We start from the raw sequence: 17269 nt of genomic DNA, 5'->3' as shown, positions 1-17269 counted from the left end.
AACTCGAGCGTCACGACATTGCGAAGTGTCTGCTCTTGTTCCTCGTATCGTACTCACTCGAGTCAATCCGAGATGGCCCGAGTGAAGTTTCATGCAAATGTTTCGTACGGAAAAAAAATCGCGCCCCGTTTCGGCCGCAAAATTTACCCATGTTTTAAAATAATTACTAACCAAATTAAACAAATTAATAACCATTTAAAATCTTGCTTTCGGGATTACTGAGAATGTCCACTCATAAGCAGTTAACAAATATAGAGGTAGAGAGCACAGTCGGCCCTGGTACCGGTAGCACATGGAGAGAAATAAAAATTTCATTCAAATTTAAATTTGAAAGTGCCATTTTTGGCCATCTACAGAAACCATAAACAAAACAGAGATACATTTTTTAAATAGAGATATCTCTGTTAGAGGGGGCTTAGGTAAAACTAAGAGATATATATTTAATTTAAAGGTAAGGTATTAAATATATCCATATCTCTATTTGCGATTAAATGTTAGGTCAAGGGTGATCCCATGACCTATCGGAATTAAATAATAATCAAAAATTATTTGTAAATTTTATAATAGAGATCTATTGTTATTTTGTGTATGACGTCACCAATTGTGATCTAGTTTGGTTTATCACTTATGCATAATGCAAGATTTAGCCACTGAATTCCGCCGAGCGCTGACCGATGAATCAAGAACCATAATTTGAATGTATTTGCAACATTTGCAAGAAAAGCACAACTTAATATACAAATCGAAGGATAAAAATGTAAAGAAATGTGCTAGAAGGCGGATGAAGCAGCAGCTATGAGGAATATGAATGAAATATACAAAATCACGAAACAACTATGCAATAAGTACAATGTGGGATGAACAAGGATTTCCAATCACAGAAGAAAGAAAACTTGCTGGTAAATTGGCCGAACATCGCGCACACCCTAAGAACTGTGCTAACCATATCTCTGCGGAAAATGTTTTAAATATTAACATCAACCCGCCAGCTATTGAAGAAATAAAATCTGCTATCAAATCTATGAAAAGTGGGAAGGCTTGTGGAGATTATTCAATTCATGCTGAAATGATCAAAGTGGATATAGATTTGTCTTCAAGAATCATGTTCAACCTATTTGAGAAGATTTGGTCTGGCGGCAATATGCCCGATGACTGGTCTAAAGAACTAATCGTCAAAGTACCAAAGAAAGGAAATCTTGAAAAATTTGATAACTGGAGAGGAATCACCGTTTTGTTCCTTCCAAGTAAGGTATTATGCAGAATACATTCTGTAGAATGTACGAAGCTATTAAAAACGAGATGCTACTAAGAGAGGAACTAGCCGTATTTAGAAAAGGAAGAGGCTGTATTTTTTTTTTTTTTTTTGCTTTACTCAACATAATTGAGCAGTCTGGTGAATGGAATGCCCCTCCCTCTATTTGTGAATTTTATTGACCTTAAAAAGGCATTTGATAGTGTACATCGGAATAAACTTTGAAGTCAACTCTGGTGTCAGACAGGGATGTATTCTCCCTGCTTTTCTTTTCCTTCTGACTGTAGTCTGGGTTAAGAAACAAACTTCTGACAAACGCAGACGAAGATCTTTGCTGACGACATTGACATCATCTCTTCGAACATAGTCAGTCTCCAAGTAAAGACAAGTAGATTAGAACACTTTTCTGTGCAAGTCGGTTTGAAAATAAACTCGAATAAGACGAAAAATACGGCTTTCAACACAACTGAAAATCCTAAAATAACTTAATGATGTGGAACTGGAATCCGTTGATAGCTTTACTTACCTTGGTAGTATCATCAATAAAATTAATGTATCACAACATGATATCAAATGTCGAATTGGAAAAGCACAATACGCCTTTGTCTAACTTCGTTCAGTCTGGTAGTCTAACAACTACTGTCTGAAGCCAAAAATTCGACTTTATAACAGCAATGTTAAATCTGTATAGGTGTTATTTTTGCCCTACCTGACGTGGAAATGTACCGAATACTCAGTACATTTGAAAACAACTGCAAAAAAAAATCGCAAGTTGTTCTCGGGTGGGACTCGAACCCACGATCTCCAGATCACTAGCCTGGCATCATACCTCTAGACCACCGAGCTTGCGCCTGATGGCCAGAGTTGAATTCGAGTCCAAATAAGCAGCGGGTACTGCAGTGTTGATAGTAATTGTTATTGTCGTGATGGAATAATAGACAATAACTGGATTTGCGTCAGGAGAAACATGTATACAGGTGTAATCTTTGCCTTACCTGACGTGGAAGTGTACCGAATACTCAGTACATTTGAAAACAACTGCGAAAAAAATCGCACGTTCTCGGGTGGGACTCGAACCCACGATCTCCAGATCGTAAAATCTGTTTTATTATATGGATCTGAATGCTGACGAGTAACAAAATATGATACAAGACGCCTAGATTCCTTTCACAATAAATGCCTAGGAAGATCTGCAAAATATACTGGCCGGATAAAATATCAATGAATTATAAAAGAAGACAAAAAGTAGTTGTGTGAGCATTGAAATTAAGCACCGCAGACTCAGATAGCTTGGTCATGTTATGAGAATGCCCAATGAAAGAATTCCGAAAGTTGCTCTGAGATAGACACCAACAGGAAAGTGCAAAGTAGGCCATCCAAGAACAACGTGGAGGTGTACATATTGACAAACAAACAAATTGGTCTGACATGGAACAGTGCTCAACACATAGAAAAAGATCGGTTAAGGTGGAAAGATCTCGTTGCGGCATTATGTCCCATTGGGGATAAAGAGGATAAGTAAGTAAGTGATTTGCATTTGGTATTCATATACCCGAGAAACCGGGTAGCAACAGGCTGTGCTGCCACAAAGAGATCCGTTCTCGGGATCCTTTTGAGATTTTTAAGGGGAACACGAAACAGAAGAGCATAAGCGGTAAGCGAATTTTGTTTTGTTTTGCTGTACACATAAGCAATATAGATTTCTTTTAGCCAATCAGAACCCAGGAAGCCCACGATGACGTGAAAAACATAATCGGTCTGATGAAAAGCCATTGTTGTTGTTGATTTCTCTTTTCTTTCTTTTTCTTTTTTTTTTTACTTTTTATTTTTTGGCATACTTTTCCCTATCTTTTTGCACTGGGTTTTTCTGGCCGTCACTTTGGTCACTTCCCAAATATCAAGGATGTGCCTCCTAATATTTAGTGTCAATTCAAGATGGGCTGTCCAAAAGAGGACCAATTAAAGTCAAACAGTCTATACCAGATATTTCAACAACGGGTCAATTGACCTGAATGAATCTATCTGGAAATTTTAACAAAAAGTTACAAGGAAGAAATTGTTTTTTGTTGGAGACGATCCAGTTAAGGGTGTAAATTTGAGGTTCATTTAAATTGTTGATGTCCAAGACCTAAATATCTCTTATTAATTCAATGATGATTGAAACTTTGTATAACAGTCTGTCAAAGTCTAGTAAAGAAATGATAATTTTTGTGACAATCCAGAGTAGGGTGTGGATCTGACAACCATTAAAATGAAAACGTCCCAGACCAGATATTTTGAAAATGGATCAACAGATCTGAATGAAAGCATTCGGGAAGGTTTAACCAAATTACAAAGAAGAAAATATTAGGTGTTGGGGACAATCCAGTTTAGGATGTAAATTCGAGGGTCATTTGAATTTCTAAAGTCCCAAACCAAAAATATATTTTAAGAAATCAATGGGTATAAATTCATCTTTCTGTAGTAGTTTTTCCAGGTCTAGTAAAGAAATTATTAAATTGTTGTGACAATCCAGAGTACGGTGTGAATATGAGAACCATTCAAAGGAAAACGTCCCAGACCAGATATTTCAAAAACGGATCAACTGATCTGAATGAAACTTTCGGAAAAGTTTAACTAAGTTACAAGGGAAAAATTGTTGTATTTGGGACGATCGAGTTGAGGGAGTAAATGTGTGGGTCATTTAAATTTTTTAGGTCCAAAACCTAAATATCATAAAAAAAAGTTTTCGGTGGGTCTAAATGAAACTTTCTAGGTAGTTTGTCAAGGTCTAGTAAAGAAATGATTATTTTTTTGTGACTATCCGGAGTAGGGTGTTGATATGGGAACCATTCAATGGAAAACGTTCCAGACCAGATATTTCAAAAAAAGGTCAACTGATCCGAATGAAACTTTGGGAAGTGTTTAACTAAGTTACAAGGAAGATATTGTTATATGTTGGGGACGATCCATGTTAGGGTATACATTTGAGGGTTATTTAAATTGTTTACGTCCCAGTTATAAATTGATAGAAATTAACCTTGGCAGAATAGTTTTTCATGGTCAAAAGAATAAATGATCAAATTTTGGTGACGATCCGCAGTAGGGTGTGGATATGAGAGGACCATTTAAAGATTGTTTGGACAGTAGATTAAACTATATAAAAGCAATTTGCGTTTTCTAAAGCGTTTAAAGCCGTTGCAGCTATGCTAGACTCAAAACTACCGTGATATGCATGAACAGTTTTTGCTTTCAATCACTGATTCGCTATGAACGGAAAATGCCCAAGCCTATACAAGGTCGACTCATCGCGCAATTATGAGTCTCCAAGTAGGCCTACCTCGCTCTTACCATTGCAGCAATAGTTCGAATTTCGCTAACTTCGCGGTAGTGGTTTTCATTTATTTTTAGTACTATAAGTATTTTGGATTTCCATTTTGTTTTTACTTCATATACTTTTTAACGACTTTTGTTGTTGCAATTTCAACTTCATGTCTAGTTTAATACTGTAGATGTACTGTGTGCAAATGAAGACGAACAGGTATTTGACCCTCGAAAATTTATGATAAATAGCCTACACAAACGACATTCATTTTCCCAAACTACAGTAGAACCTCTATTAAGGGTACACCTTCGAGACCAGAAAAAGTGTCCCCTAAATAGGGGTGTCCCTTGAATAGGGTACCCCTATTCAGGGGACACTAACCAAAAACGCAAAATTGTCTCCTTAATGTGGGTTTTGCATGTTTTCATACATCAGCTAAATAGTATTAGAACTAATTTATAGCGACATTTATGAAATCAGCACAAATAAAACAATAGTTTTGTCTTTATTTATTTTTAAAGTGTAGAGGTCAGGGTTTCAGTCCCTCACTGTACAGTATATTTTGCTTGTGTCCTTGAGCAAGGCACTTTATCTGCATTGCTTCTCCTGTATCACCTGTCCTGTCGAGCTCATAGGTAGACCATGCAGGCCTGTATGGTACATGTTATGCCCTCCCAATTTCATCAAACAATCACTGCATTTGATTGTTTCTTGTGAAGGGCCCCCACTCGATAGTGATTAAGTTCACTTTTGGGGTGTCCTGTCTCATATTGTCTGTGCTTGTTCTTTGTTGTTTCCTTTATTGTCAATTTTAATGTTTGAGACGAATAAATAAAATGAAATGCATGGGTTCTCTCCACACAGGAGTACAGTAGCATCTCCCAATTCCGAACCTCCCAATTACGAACTCTCCATTATACGAACCCAAATTGCGACGATGACGTCATTACGAACGATCGTTTTTAACTAGAAAAATACATAAAATTGTATTCAAAAGTCCTCAAAAATAATATAAAATGTTGTATCAGCTAAGAAATAAAGTGATATTAAACTAAGTTTAAAGCAACAAATATTGATTGTTTTTTGCCGAGAAATATTACATTTGAGATGTTACTGTATAAGGTTACCTGGTGGGGTTGCATATTCCTGCGATGTTTACCAGCAGCAACACTTAAAACATGAGGACCCAATGACCAGGGAAAAAATCGTCGCACTTTGGAATACCTGTCGCACTTTGTAACAAATCTGTCACACTTTGTAATAACTGTTGTCGCACTTTGTAATAATCAAGCTGTCGCACTTTGTAATACGCAAAGCTGTCGTACTTTGTAATATGTGTCTCGCACTTAATTTTTTTCATTCAAATATGTTATAACTTTTAATGGATATATAAACATATTTTAGAATCTTGCATATTGTGGATGACTAATACTACAAGGTCAAGGTCATATACAAGTTTTACAAATGATTTGTATTATAATTTTCCAACTCGGTGACTTACTGCGCGCGTTACGTCGTACGTAATGGCAAATCAACAAATGCGAGATTGTCTTTTATTGTGCGCGTGCATGATACTACAAGGTCATAAACTTGGTGGCTTACTGCGTTTTATTTAGTCCCAAATAAACGTATGTTGAGATTTTTGTTTATTGCGCTCGTGTATGGTACTACAAGGTCAAAGTCATATACAAGTTTTACAAATAGGCCTACTTGTGTTTATAATTGTAAAACTCGGTGGCTTACTGCGTTGTATATGGTCCCAAATAAACTTATGTTGTGAGTTTTTTCTATTGCGCTCGTGTATGGTACTACAAGGTCAAGGTCATATACAAGTTTTACAGATACTTGTGTTTATAATTTTAAAACTAGGTGGCTTATTGCGTTGTATTTGATCGCACATAAACGTATATCGTGAGATTTTTTTTTTTATTGCGCTCGTGTTTGGTACAACGAGGTCAAGGTCATTTACAAGTTGTACAAATACTTGTGCTTATAATTTTAAAACTCGGTGGCTTATTGCGTTGTTTTTGGTCCCAAATAAACGTATATTGTGAGATTTTTTTTATTTCGCTCGTGTATGGTACTACGAGATCAAGGTCATATACAAGTTGTACAAATACTTGTGCTTATAATTTTAAAACTAGGTGGCTTATTGCGTTGTATTTGGTCCAACATAAACGTATATCGTGAGATTTTTTTTATTGCGCTCGTGTCTGGTACTACGAGGTCAAGATCATATACAAGTTGTACAAATACTTGTGCTTATAATTTTAAAACTCGGTGGCTTCTTGCGTTGTATTTGGTTCCACATGCACGTATATTGTGAGATTTTATTTATTGCGCTCGTGTATGGTACTACGAGGTCAAGGTTATATACAAGTTTTACAAATACTCGTGCTAATAATTTTATAACTCGGTGGCTTATTGCGTTGTATTTGGTTCCACATACACGTATATTGAGAGATTTTTTTTATTGCGCTCGTGTATGGTACTGCGAGGTCAAGGTCATATACAATTTTTACAAATACTTGTGATTATAATTTTAAAACTCGGTGGCTTATTGCTTGTATTTAGTCCCAAATAAACTATGTTGTTAATTTCGATGAGTTACCGTATACATTAACAAAACAATTAACAATTACGCACCTCTGTCTACAGTTATTTTTTATTTACAATTACCAATGGCCCACTGAATTTTTTTAAGTTCATTACCTAGTTACTAAAAAGTTTTATTTATTTTAAAGTTTGTATTAATTATGTTTAATTAACGTTAAGGGTACAGTTATTAAGTGACTCGTTGTATTATATTTAAGTTGAATACGCATCTCATGAGTTCCCCCAATCTAAAGGCCTTTCACAAAGTAAATAACATAAATTTACAATCGATAAAAATTACATATCAAAATGTTCAATTCAATGTGGTGTAATCGTTAGAAAATAGAAGATAGAATTAAAATAAATCAATAAATAAAATTATAATATATTAATTGTACACAAAACCGCATTTCACAATACCAGTTAACATTACTATCTATAAAATGTTAAAACAATACAGTACTATCCTTTCACCTATATTTCATGTTGAGTTACATGTTAAATAAACATTTTACCTAACCTTGAATTAAAACATCCTTACAGTGTTGCATTAACACAATATATCCACCCTCAAAAGTATTTTTCCAACAGTATTAAGAAAAAATAATAATAAAGAATAATTAAATTCCAAAATCATCATAATAATATGTGGAGAAAAATAAACAGGCGTAACAATTTACAAGGATATAGGGGATTACAAGTGCTTTGCAATACGATTCAGCACATGCAAAGTTATACTAAGGAACGCCTAATTGTTACACTAATGTCTTATACGAGGATCATAGAGCTCACCTTAATCCCTCTCTTCTCAAGTGTGTTATTTTTTTTTTGTGGGTGGGGTGGTGGAGCTATGTTCTCCTGTGACCTTGTAGAATGTAAAAAAAACAAAAGAATATTTTACAGACGTTGACTCGAATTATACTACGCAAAAAAATAAGAAAATCACAAACTACTCAGTATTACTGAGTTATAAATTATAAATATTTATAAAAATTGTATGTCACATAGACTGTGTAGTATCATGCACGCCCGCAAATTCTAACAACATACGCTTATTTTAGACTACATTTAATGAACCGTGTTTTATAATTAAAATCCTAGCTATGATGTGACCTTGAGCTTGGTGGCACGGGAAACCAGCCGGGGGTGGCCGTCGTGGAAAGCTTCTCCCCCCCCCCCCCGACATCTATAAAAACCATAATTCGCCGGAGAAAGGAAACCACAGTTCTTTGGGAGAAAAAGCAGATTAGAGGCTATTTTGGGGTGGAGGTGGCAATGGAAGTACTACCGGCTAATTTAGGTTTTTTCTGAAAATAGGTCTTGAGAAGTTCAGAACTCAAAATTACCCAAAATCCCTTTGGGGGAACACCTTCAGATTATGCATTCATAATGGCCGCCAATTTTCAGCTTTAAATTATAGTTTTAGCTAAATTATATAAAAAATAACATGACTCAAATAACAATTGGTAAAACTTACTTAAAATATTCGTTAATATCGAAAATGAATCTTGCGTTAAAAAAAAACTATAATTTTGATCACCATAGCAACCGTTGCTATGCAAATTAAATTTACTATTTTATTTATGAAATTTAAGTATACAGGAAGATTAAAGTCTATTATAATCTTCATTTTCATAGGTTTTATGAATATTGTTAACATCTAAATTATCTATTATTATCATAGAATAGAATTATGTAAAAAAAATCCTAAAACGTTTGATATAATTGCATAGCAACACTATTTTTATCGTCCATAGCCACGAAGCAAAATCAGCAAAATTGCTGTACATTTGTCATTGACCAAGCAAAAATCATGAGATACAATATTTTTATATAATAAACATCTCTTATTGAACAAAGGTAACACATTGATGTATGAAATACAAGGTCATCACCATAGCAAATATGCAAATATAAATTTCCTATTTTATTCATGAAATTTAAGTATAAGGGATGCTTAAAGCTTATTGCATGTACAACGCAGTTAACCACACAGTTTCAAGCACATGCGCGAACGCTCATTTCTCCTCGTAGCTTGGATTCAATCCAGTAGACTACGCAATTTGGCCAAATCTATGCAGAAATCGTAGAACGACCGGTAGGACGGTCATGAGTGATTCCGTTCTAGCTAGCGTCGCGTCGTCGTGCAAATCAAAAACTTATACTCTCACAGCATAGGCCCCTACGTCGGTTTCGGACTACATACAATGCAATAAGCCCCTTAGGTTTAATATTATAAAGCTAATTATCAGTAAAACGTGTACGTGACCTTGAAATTGTAGTATAATGCACGCGTGCAAAAGAAAACAATCTTACAGCATACACTGATTTGGGAATACAATTATAATTTCATAGCTATTTTTAAAACTTGGATATGACCTTGCCCTTGCAGTATGCACGTGCGCAACAAGAGTCTATCTTACAACATACGCTGACTCTGACGCTGACTACATGCAGCACATTAAAGTCACCGAGTTTTAAAATTACAATCACAAGTATTTGTAAAACTTGTATATGATCTTTACCTCGTAGTACCATACACGAGCGCGATAAAAAAAATTCACAACATAGTTTATTTGCAGAGCTGGCCCCCCCCCCCCCCCCCGGTCGGGGAGGTAAAGCACAATTCGTCGGGAGAAAAAAAAATCATATGTATTTTCTGCATATTATTAGACTCTAAAATCGATTAAATAAGCATTTGAAAACCCTAAATTGTCAAATTTTCTGGGTCTTCGCCCCTCGACCGCTTTCAGAACCTTTTAATCGAAGCTCGACCACGCCCACTTTCATTTAGTTGGGAAATCAGGCCCCTCGTCGGGGGCATCGGAAATTTGGCCCCTCGTCGGGGGCATCGGTCCCTCAGTCGGGAAACTTGCCCCCCCCCCCNNCCCGTCGGGGGGGGGGGGCAATTCCTGGCGCCACCCCTGTTTATTTGGGACTAAATATAACACAATAAGCCATCGAGTTTTTAAATTATACAGGTATTTGTAGTATACTGTATGATCTTGACCTCGTAGTACCATACACACGCGCAATAAAAAAAAATCTCACAATATACGTATACCTGGGACCAAATACTACGCAATAAGCTACCGATTTTTAAAATTATAAACACAGGTATTTGGAAAACTTGTATATGACCTTGACCTCGTACATGAGGGCAATAAAATAAAAAATAATATTAAAAAAAAACACTCACAACATAGGCCCTACGTTTATTTGGGACTAAATACAATGCAGTAAGCCACCGATTTTAAAATTATAATCACAAGTATTTGTAAAAATTGTATATGACCTCGACCTCGTAGTACCATACACGAGCGCAATAAAGAAAAATCTCACAACATACGTTTATTTGGAACTAAATACAAAGCAGTAAGCCACCGAGTTTAAAAATTCTAATTCTAATTAAAAGCAAAACTTGTTTATGACATTGACTTTGTAGTATCATGCACGCGCACAAGAAAATAAAATCTCGCATTTGTTGATTTGGCATTACGTACGACGTAACACGTGCAGTCACCGAGATGGAAAATTATAATACAAATCATTTGTAAAACTTGTATATGACCTTGACCTTGTAGTATTAGTCATCCACAATATGCAACATTCTAAAATATGTTTATAAATCCATTAAAAGTTATAACATAGTTGAATGAAAAAAGTTATTACAAATTGCACAGACTTTATTTAATAATACTACTACTAATAATAATAATAATAATAACAATGATGATGATGACGATAGTAATAATTGATATTAATATTAATAACAATAAAAAGTGAAGAAAATTGTGCTAAATGCGAAAAAAAAGTTGTGATTTGTTGATCATAAAATAGTATATATAGTTAAAAAGCTTAGTAAGCTATAATTAGGCCTAAGTTGTCCTGGATATTAAGTAGATCCCTGATAAATGATCATGAGAACTTTGTTGGCGTTTCATTTTGACTATAATGGTAATGTGATGATGATGAATTTTACTATATAAAGACAGATATAAAAGTTCTCGAGAGGTACTATTTCCTCAAATTTTCTCACCTCAGCCCCAGCCATGGTGGGGCTGAGGTGGTTGTGAAATCACGTTTTTGAAGTAGGCCTATGTAAAGTACATACTCAAAGACAATGATTTTAAGCTTTGTTTTCTATAGTATACATACACACATTAATAAGATCTCTATGGTTGTCAAAAATCGCTGATAAAATATCATGAGAATTTTTTTTCTAATGGTGATGTGATGATGATGAATTTTACTAAAAGTGTCATTTCTGGCCATCTAGAGGTACTATTTCCTCAAATTATCTCACCTCAGCTCCAACCATGGTGGGGCTGAGGTGGGTGTCGACTCACAAAATGTCCTCCCCCTCCACCTTTCAAAACAGATCTGTGCCCTTCACTGGGTATGACATTAAACTCCATCGAGTCGGCTCCTGATGTATGTCTTAGTGACTGCTGTTTGTTTTTAGGATGTGATCTGGTTTTTCATGTACATTTTTCGTGATTATGACTATTCTGGATAAAGAATGTTTTGAGCAGAGGTGGATTCAAGGCCCCCACCCCCTTCATTTTTTTAAGGAAAATAAGAAAAATATATTCAAATTGAAGTGCGAGAGTGTAATTTCCGGCGATCTAGAGATGCCCTAATCATAAATTTTCTTACCTTAGCCCCAACCATAGTGGGGCTGAGGTGGGTGGTTCCTCGGTCTGTGAAGGTCCCTCCCTGGTTCACCTCTCTTTCGAATTCCTGGATCTGCCACTCTTGATTTATTATATAATTATTTTTGCGCTTATTTATAATGCGTCTATTGCAATTTTCACTTTATCCTCTCAAACAGTCCTAAGAACGTTCAGAGTGTGCTACTTCACATGCACACAGGGGGATTCGCCCCTTGACCCCGCCGGGGTCATACGTAATTCGCATAACGGCCCCCCCCCCCCCTTTCAAAATCCTGGCTACGTCCCTGCTCGAGGTCATACTCTTATTCACCGTAGTTCATTGGACACTACATCTCTCCCCATCATTCAGATGGACATTCAAGTGCAACATTAACCACGTTAATCAACATTAACAGCCTGCTATCTAGGCTGTATTTAATCTAAACATTTCAATGCTTAGCGTGAACAACAATTGAAAACCTTAAGCAGTCCACTTCCTACACAGCCTTTTTTTATTTATTTTTTTAACACAACATTATGTAGATTATTTTACAATGATGTTACGAATATGACCATTAAAATATGTGTTTACGAAACATAGTCTCTGAGGTAAGCTGGGGGTTGCCGATTTCTTGGAGGATTGAGCCTTGTGTCAGACGTTGTAGCCTGTGTCTCCATTGTCGTTGTCACTGTAGTAATCAGTGTTGTGAGTTGGTGTGTTCTTGGTGTGTTGGTGTGAACCGTTTGAAGAATGAAACATTTCTCGTTATTTTGTGATGTCCTTGTGTTGCGGTGACCATGGTTCCATTGATTTTAGTCACAGTGTACGGTGTGGTTTTGTATGGTATTTTGGACGATGTTAAGATGCCACTCTCTTTAACGCCACATCACCAACTCTGATGCGCCTTGACCTAATTGGTCTTGACTTCTCGGCATTAGCTTTCATCTTACACTTTTGTGATTTGTCTTTGATCCTGACTGCCCTGGTGCTCATATGTGATTTCTGGGCTATTTCTGGAAGTTTGGTTTTGAAACTATGATGGAAGATCATAGATGCTGGTGATACGCTGGTGGTGCTGTGCAGTGTGGCTCAGTAATTTCTGAGGTACTGATTGAGCGATTGTTTGTAGTTTGCGTCTTCAGCTACGACTGTTCTGTATAGCTTCTTTAGGTTGCGCATTACCCTTTCGACTTCTCCGTTAGCTTGAGGCCACAGTGGTGTTATTTTGCGATGGTGAAACCGAGGTACTTTGCGAATTCTGTGAAATCATGGCTATTGAAGGGTGGCCCATTGTCTGTACGAACTATTCTGGGTATCCCAAATTTGGCAAAGACTGTAACTAATTTTGGGATTACCGTCTTTGCTTATCTGCTGTAGTCATCAAGGATTACAAGGAGATATTCGTCTGTGGGGAGTTCTTTAAAATCGATGCTTATTTCCTCCCAAGTCCGTTAGGTAGTTTGGACATCTGGAGGGGCGCGCTAATGTGGGTTTGTGTTGTAGTCGTTTGACAAGGAAGACATCAATTTACCTTCTCTTCGAACATGTGATCAATTCCTGGGAACCAGACTTTCTGTCGAATGAGCTGTTTTGTTTTGACTATCCCCAGGTTTCTTTCGTTCGCAATATCTACTACGATTCTTCTCTTTGGTTTGGGAAGGACAAGGCGGTGATCTTTAATTTTGCAGGTCTACTGTCAGTTCGTTGCGAAACTTGTACATGCATCTTAGGTTAGATTGTAAATGATCTTGGCTTGCAAGGGCTTCACAGCCCATGAAATTAGGAAAAAATTTGATCGGCAAAAATTTGCCGACCTTAAATGCTCCAAGGTTGGCAGTCTCGGAAATTTTCTAATACTTATGATTTTCCCACAGCTTAGCCTAGAGAGACAACCTTGACTCGGTTGGACAGTCAACATAAAGACATTTTATGCTGAAGGTCATGTACAGCACAACAAATTAAAAACTTCTACTTGGATTGAAGCAAAGAATAAAAAATGTGTTCAATAATAAAATAGAATGTTTTCATGTGTTGTCTATGGAATTTGGTTGTTTTCTTTTGTTAATTATTACCGTAAATTCTCGCCTAGGCCTATCTATACAGCGATGGTAGAAGTCACGAAAATGCAATCGAAAAACAGGACAGGAGGTCGTCTTATGACCGACATATGAAAATCGTCCAAACTTTTTCGGGGCCGTCTTATGCATGAATTTTCTTATTTATACGTGAGATTTTACTTCGCAGTAGTATTATTAGTTCGGTGAGCTGATAAAATGATAAAGCTGATAAAATAAAATACGAAAACATCTCAGAACATTCGCCCTACAATCGGCACCTCTCTAGCCAAGAAGCCTAGTAATAGGCCTAAAAAAACAAGTTCAGAAGAGAAAGGTTGGCCTACCTTCTTATTCGATAACTAGAACAAACATGAGTTACTGTATGTAAATTAATATTTTCTCATTTTATCTCTTAACTTATGTTTTGAAGAGTTAAAAACTAATTATGTAGGCTAGGTGGGTCAGTGACTCCATTGTGTGATGCGTCACTCTTCACAAGTTGCGCGGAGTAAAAAAAATCACACCGGCGGTTGGTTGTTGGATTACATTCATCATCATCACGGAACATGTACCCATGTTGTTCCGCTTGATAAAACAGTACGATAGTACGGTTTAGCCAAACGTGATTTACTGTAATACTGTGTAGAGATAATAAAAAAAAATATTGCATGTGATTAGGTACAAACGACAATATTATATATTGACTGCAGTAGTATCATATGACTCCAACACTGTTTTGTTAAAGACGAGAGGCGTCTATTGTTGGTTAAACTTTTTGCCAGCAAAAATCGACTGTGGGCTTGTATTATTCCCACACTTTTCAGACGTTCCCTGTGTAACATCTGCTAAGCAGCATCAACATCGATATGGTGATTAAGTAATCATCTCGAACATCAATGAAACGTTTGCAGTATAATAATAATTTAATTTTAATTTTAAATATTATGAACAAACACCTTCATAGCTGTGGCGTACGCGGTGCAGTCACATAGAAATACAATTACTTTGATCACAAGAATAATAATAACAGCAGAAAATACTGCAAAATTAAAATAAAAAAGATACAAAATTGTTTCAAAAATTGTAACAGAAGCGGATTTGTCGATAGGCCTAAACAGGGAAACAATACATATTCAAAAGAAAACACTTCAATGTATTTCTGATACTAATAAGTATAATATAATGACTCAATAACACTGTACTAATGATTAAATCATTTAAAACATCATGGACCCTAGTAGTAGTCCTGATCCGAACTAGAATCTAACCATTCGTCGATGTCAGGAAAATCGGAATATGAGAACTGTTCTTCTTTGTCTTCTTCTTCGAAACTGACTGTAGGCCTATCTTCCTCAGGGACACAGGCCTTCTTGTTGTAACTATCGAGATGGCGCTGCCTTTTCCTAGGCTGTCCATCAGGATAGGCTGTGAGGAATAGTTCGATGGCCTTCTTGTACCTGTCATCGCTATATTCCTTGTCATTACGGAGACGAAGAATATCTGTCATTGTGTCGTTGTTTAATGACTGGCGAGGTTGTATGTCTTTGCACGTTTTCTTGGCTCTTCGTGTTAAGATCAGAATCTTTGAAGGCTCGGATAGCAAGCTCAACCTCGTGGGAGGGACATAACACCAGCATGTAATGGTCCCCTAGATCATCTTTAACTAGACCATGCAGCTTCACATTTACCGCTGCTCCATCAGTACACACACCAAGCTCCTTTAGCAATAAGACAGTTTGTTGTAAATAATTATGTTTAAATTTAGTTTTTTTTGTTTATGGGGAAAACGAAGAAATTCTAGTCTCTATAAAAGAAAGGTAGAAATACGTAGCTTGCACATCTTACCATACCTTATTGGCCCGCGGAAACTCCAATTTCAGCTTCTGGATGCTTTTCTCCATGGAGACTTTTAGCCCTTCTGTTGTGCACTCATCTGGCTCCTCCAGTGAAATCACGTTAAACACCGGCATCCCGGTATGTGCTGTCTTGATGAGGAACAGTTCCTTCTCATTCATTGTCTTTGCACTCGATGACCCATCATTTAAAATGCTGTAATAGCCGATCTCATTATGATTCAGTGGTGTGGTGACTTTGGTTAACCTTATGCTTTCGCTTAGGTAATGCACCATCTCCTTACATGCTTTTTCGTTGATATGACCAGTACCCACGTCGACGCCGTGGACATCACGTTCGAACTGTCCAAGATCCTCAAAGAATTTAAAAGACTTGGTCTTGTTGACGATAAAGTGGGGCAAGCTGAAATTTCCCTGTCAGCTGTTGCTTCTGTTTAGCCGTGGCTACGCGCAGATATGGCGACATCGTCGTTTGGACGTCTCCACCCCCGACATAGGAATTACCACCACTATTTTCCTGTACACCCGGAGCAGCAACGCTCTTGTTTTTTTCAATGTCACGAAGATATGAGATGGCTGTCTGATGCGTGACACTATGTTTTAAATGGTGACTGAAGTTGTTTTTTTTTAATAACGTCTGTACCATACCGTAGGTATCAGTTAACCCAGAGGTGACACCCTTAGTTGTACTCTGTCGTCGTTGGCACAATGCGTCATATTCACGACACGTTTTGCACCAGATTTTTGTGACTTTGTCGTTTTCCACTTTATAACCCAACACACTGAATTTCGAGCCGTCAACTGTTTTCTTATAAGGCATCTGCAATATTGATTAATGGGATCGGAGACTGAATTTATTCGGCTCATAACAACATTAGTGACATCACATTACCGATATACTGATATTAAAATAGACCTACGTTGATAAACCTAAAAGATAGGCCTACTTCAGCACTGGGTATTATGTCAACAATAACATTAATTTTGGGTTGAACAGCAACTTAATTTTACATAAATTGACAACTAATTCAAGAAGTAGCAAGGCCCTCTACAATTCCTAATCAAAGAGCCATACTAGCTATTGACATTCCCAGTAATCCCGGTGGAGCCAATCCAGGGAGGTGATAAAGCCTATCGTTCACTGCTTGCATGCTCAATGCCATCACAAAGATCTAACTTTAAGCTAATACGATGCGACAGCTGTAATCGATGGGCTTCACGTGCAAACACACGCTATTTCGCGGCCAAATTCGGCCAAACTTTGTTTCGATCGGTCAAAATTCGGCCTGATTCTAATATTGTTGTTAGTAGATAATAGTGGGTACACTAATTCAGTTTAAAGAAAAGAAAAATTACACGACAATCAGCATTCATTTTGTTTGAAATTGAAAAAAAAATGATAACGAGACCAATGTTAATCTTTCACTGTTTATTGTTCTTATAATTCATCGCGATAAATCAAATGCCCAGCATGGGCTACATCATTTGCTTGTTAATTAATTGCTAACGTGGCCTATTTAAAATCACATTACTGTATTAAGGTTCTCAGCGA

At 36.8% G+C, this 17269-nt stretch overlaps 1 protein-coding gene across 1 annotated transcript in view; it reads right to left on the bottom strand.

The window, feature by feature from the left end:
- The window catches only part of LOC117112029, a 41615-nt gene that overhangs the window by 4716 nt on the left and 19630 nt on the right, over nucleotides 1-17269 (bottom strand). The gene's annotated exons all lie outside the window — the stretch shown is intronic.

The sequence above is a fragment of the Anneissia japonica genome, unplaced genomic scaffold (assembly GCF_011630105.1).
Source record: "Anneissia japonica isolate Jap-2015-1 unplaced genomic scaffold, ASM1163010v1 scaffold6524_len355483_cov145, whole genome shotgun sequence".
Taxonomy (NCBI): domain Eukaryota; kingdom Metazoa; phylum Echinodermata; class Crinoidea; order Comatulida; family Comatulidae; genus Anneissia; species Anneissia japonica.
Note: the sequence above shows the minus strand (reverse complement) of the source record. Positions and strands in the feature narration are given on the sequence as shown.